We start from the raw sequence: 5,060 nt of genomic DNA on the forward strand, positions 1-5,060 counted from the left end.
GGAGGAGGAGGGGGAGGAGGAGGAGGAGGTCGGGGCGGGAACAGCGCAGAGATACCGCTTGCTTTCATTTCCTGCCCCGCGAGGATTCAATCTGCCAATGAGGGAACTTGAGAAGAAGAAACGGGAGCGTCTCTAAGCGCCTTCCAAAGAGGAGCGAGCAGGCGGGGCGGCGGCGTCCGTAGGGACAGACAGGAGCAAGGGACAGGGGCAAGGACAGAGGCGGACAGCGAGCAGAATAGACAAGGCCGCGGGCCCGCGCGCCGCGCCACGCCCAAAGAGCGTCGTGCGGCGAGGAATAATATGTCAGACGTGTTCGGAGAAAACAGCAATTTCCGCTGCCAGGCCGGGGCCGGTGTCAGCGTGTACTATTACCTCCTTACCCCCGGTACAGGATCCCTAGAGACCAGGTACCGGGGGTAGACAACCACTAGTCTTCACTTACCCCCGGTAAATAAACCCTAGGGGTACAGTACCCCCTCCAAGGGGGGTAATATTTCCCTAGGGAATTTTTACCGGGGGTAACTGCGCACTAGTGTTTATATACCCCCCGAGGATTTTCCCAGGGGGTAACATTACTCTGGGAACTATATACCCCCCGGTACGAAATCACTAGAGGATTATTACCTCCTCGCGGCAAAGGGGGGTAAATTATCCCTAGGGTTATTTTACCCCCCGGTAAGAAATCCCTAGAAGAATCGTACCCCCAAGGTATGAGGGGGGTTAAATGACCCTAGGAATAATTTACCCCTCAATAAGAAATTCCTAGGGGAATTTTGCCCCCTCTCACTGCCTGCGGATTAAGAGCTGAGCCGAGCTGAGCATCAGGAGTGCGTCGCGCATGTAACGTTTACGTCGGACGCTTGGTCGGACGTAATCTACCTGACAAAAGGAGGGTGTATCTCTCGGGTGAGGGTTTTGAATTGTTTATGACTCTTTATGCGCTCTTCAAATGGGAGTGTATCACCTATAGACACTTATAAGAGTGCCAAAATATCACACACAAAATATTGTGTGACCGTTGGGTCACGCAGAGAACAGTGTGTGAAGCCTGCAGAGACAATAATTGAAAACTGTTGATTTTTCACTCTTTTGTCACTGTTAAGTTAAAAAGTCTGTGCACTGAAACAGGATCCATACAGATTCTCCTGTACTATACTACTACAGTCAAAATGTGTTCACTTGGTATGTTTGAGGGACAAAGACTTGAACAACTTTCCGGAACTTTCCTTCAGTAGAGGCTGTACAGTCTTCCACAGAATCACACTGTTTAAAATATAACCAGACCGTTCTGTAGTGATTTACTGTGGAAATTTTCAGCATTTAGTAATGCAGGTCGACGCATCAAGATAAAACTCCTAATTTCGATCCGAAAAAATAATCCTAGTTTATTCTATAGAGTCTTACACAAAAAACACATCATCTTGATCTGTCAAGTACTGTATCTTCATAGCGATGGAACGTCAGGCATCTTTGGAGGGCTATAACTCCTCGGATATTTTGAATGTCGCAAAATAAAAAGACTTGCTTGTTCCTGTCCTTTACGAATGTGTACACCATCAAATATACACCCTTTTTCTTTCCAGCTTCGAGCTATCATAGAGTTAGAGCGGTGCGGCCGACGAGCGCCGAAAGCAGATCGATCTCTTTTGGCTTGGCAGCGGAGCAGATCGGACTCTTTTGTTTCAGCAGCAAAGCAGATCGGACTCTTGCGTTAGAGCTCATCGAACTATCGAACTTGGCATGCCTTTTCCTGTACTATTGCTATTCTTGCCAAACGTTTAAACTTTGCACATGATGTAGAGTTCTGTATAAGTGTAAGCACCATGAGGCGTGCTAAGTAGTAAAAAGCACACTTACGTGTGCACAAACTGCATCACACAAACTGCATCCCACACTGTTCTATGCATGATCCAACGGTCACATAATATTTTGTGTGTGATATTTTGGCACTTTTATAAGTGTCTAAAGGTGATACATTCCCATTTGAAGAGCGCATAAAAGGTCATAAACAATTCAAAACCCTCACCCGAGAGATACCCCCTTTTGTCAGGTAGATTACGTCCGACGTAGACGTTACATGCGCGACGCACTCCTTATGCTCAGCTCGGCTCAGCCCTTAATCCGCAGGCAGTGAGAGGGGGCAAAATTCCCCTAGGAATTTCTTATTGAGGGGTAAATTATCCCTAGGGTCATTTTACCCCCCTCGTCCTTTGGGGGTACGATTCTTCTAGGGATTTATTACCGGGGGGTAAAATAGCCCTAGGGATTTGTTACCGGGGGGTAAAATAACCCTAGGGATAATTCACCCCCCTCGGCCGCGAGGAGGTAATGATCCTCTAGTGATTTCGTACCGGGGGGTATATAGTTCCCAGAGTAATGTTACCCCCTGGGAAAATCCTCGGGGGGGTATATAAACACTAGTGCGCAGTTACCCCCGGTAAAAATTCCCTAGGGAAATATTACCCCCCTTGGAGGGGGTACTATACCCCTAGGGTTTATTTACCGGGGGTAAGTGAAGACTAGTGGTTGTCTACCCCCGGTACGTAGTCTCTAGGGATCTTGTACCGGGGGTAAGGAGGTAATAGTACACGCTGACACCTGCCCGACCCCTGCCCTGGCCGGGCCTGGCCACCATCCGGCCCTGCTTCGCCTGCTTCCGGCGGGGCGGCGGCCGGCGGCACGAATGTCCAGGAGGAGGAGGCCGGCCAGGCCGAGCAAGACGTTTGTCCCGCCCCCGCTGCTGCTGGTGGTGGTCTGCCAAGGTTCCTGCTCGCGGTGTTCCAACCACCAGGCATCATGGGGCACCGCCTGCAAAGCGGAGAGCGGGTACGTGCATACGACAATGAGACGGTGTCACTCCAAGTGCTGCACGGCTGTTCTAAGGTTGCAACAACAGCAGTGGGACTACTGTCGGATTTTCAGTATCGTGTTACCGCTACCCCGCGTCTTCCCACATTTTCTTTGGTTTTTCTTTTGGTCGCTCTCTCTCTCTCTCTCTCTCTCTCTCTCTCTCTCTCTCTCTCTCTCTCTCTCTCTGTTTTACACTCTCACTCTCCTGCTGTTTCTTTTAGCGCCTTTGTCGCATGCACAAATGCACATACCACACCCCAAGGAATGGCGTCGTGGGACTGAGGGCTGTAGTGGTGGGGGTAACGTTCTCCATTTCTTAGATATGTCCCACCCCCACTCCGGCGCGGCGGCGGCGCTCTTTCTTGGAAATGGGAAAGGTTAGGCGGCATGGTTGGCCCGGCGAGGGTCCACCGCCCCACCTATTGTCATAATACCGACGCGTCCAGCGAATAATATAACGGTCGGGCAGCAAGCAGCAGTAAGAAGAAGCAGGGGAGAAAAAAATAAGAAAGAAAAAGAATTGGCACCATTATTTTTTCTCTCCTTGCGTTATACGACGCCCTGGCAGATAGCAATGCCCAGCGGAGAGACGAACAGCGTCGGCGGGAGGCGCGGCGCGGCCTTCAAATAATGGCGCCCCTTATCAGGCGCGGTCACTCGCTTCCGGCCGCGCCGCCTTCCCCGTCATCTTCCGCGGTGGTTCTCATAGTTCGCGCGCGCGCGCTATCAGTGACTTTCTTTTCGCCTGTTCATTTTTTTTTGTGAGGGTGTTTTATTCATTTGTCAGCGGGAATGTAGGCCTCCAGCAGCGGCGCACCGCTACCCTCACCACCTGACCTCGGGCTGCTTTCCGCCCAGCTGACAGCACGTGTACGGCAAAGACAAGAGCTGGTTTTGAAGCCAACAAAACTTGGCTGCCGAGAAGCTTTGGTGAAATAGAGTAATACCGTCCACTAACCGTTTAGCAGATTGGAAAGCAGGAAACATTATTCATTTGTTTTACATTTACACTGCTGACAACAAAACTGTTCAACTGGCACGCACAGGCTAGTGTTGGACACTGTGGTGCGCACGATGGTATTCGGCTGGAAATTGTAATTATCAAAAGTGTTCGACAGTAAATTTGAAACTACACTGTGTTCAAAGCTGCGAGTCCTGTCCAACCCTATGGACACTTTTAAGTGTCCAACTTTACAGTTCATCATCAATGTATGTGTCAGCTGGCTTGTTATTCTCAAACCACATACACAAACGCGCCCACGCACGTGGCAAATACCGCGACGGAGGGACGCCCGATACACATAAAACTTAAAGGCGCAGGACGCCGATCACTTGCGTACGCACCATCGATTTGCCTTGTGGCGCTCCACCCGAAAATAGCCGCAAGGCTAACGAGCCAACCGCCGCGCGTGGCATGTGGGCGTGAGCGTGGGCGATACCACGCGCCTATCGTGCCCCCTTCCGAATCCAATAAGCGCCGACGCAGCTGCTCCTGCTGCTGCTGGTGGTGGTGGTGGTGCTGCTGCTGCTGGTGCGGGTGGTGCTGCTGCTCAGCGTCCAGCGTCATAGGAGCTAGGAGCTTAACTTGTATCCTTGTCATATTCAGATTATTATTCGGCCGGTGCGGGACGGGCGGAGTGATTGGCACAACAGAGCGGCGAGAGAGAAGAGAGGGTGGAAGGGAGAGCGAGAGGAAACAATGTCAAAAATATCCTCGTAAATTTACAACATTTGTTGTAATATTTACTTCGAAAATATATTGTAAATTTGCAACAGCACATTATTGCTGTTCGATAAATTCCAAGTCAAAATGCTTGAAAGTTTACAATATTAGATAGAAATTTAACGACTTTTTTGTCACAGTGAGAAGAGGGCGAGGGCGAAAGCGCAACATGAACACATGACACAATTATGCGCGCTTGCCCTGCTTGCAGTTATGTCATGACTGGAGCCCGACCTGGAGCTGCACCTGAGCTCCCTGAGCTGAGCACCCTTCTCACGCCCGGGGTCCCCTGCAAGGGGGAAGGGGGGAAGGTCTACGACGGAGGCCGCGGTTTGGGCTTCCCGGGTCCCCTCCGCCTCCGCCACTTTCGGCCACGCCGCGCCCGGAACCTGGAAACGGAATCCCCGGAGGAGCAGCGCACCGCCGGACTTGGGGCCGGGCGGGCGGGCACAGCAGCGGCACACCCGAGGGCACACCCTCTTCGCAG

The sequence above is a fragment of the Frankliniella occidentalis genome, unplaced genomic scaffold (assembly GCF_000697945.3).
Source record: "Frankliniella occidentalis isolate FOCC.00 unplaced genomic scaffold, Focc_3.1 Scaffold216, whole genome shotgun sequence".
NCBI classification, from domain to species: domain Eukaryota; kingdom Metazoa; phylum Arthropoda; class Insecta; order Thysanoptera; family Thripidae; genus Frankliniella; species Frankliniella occidentalis.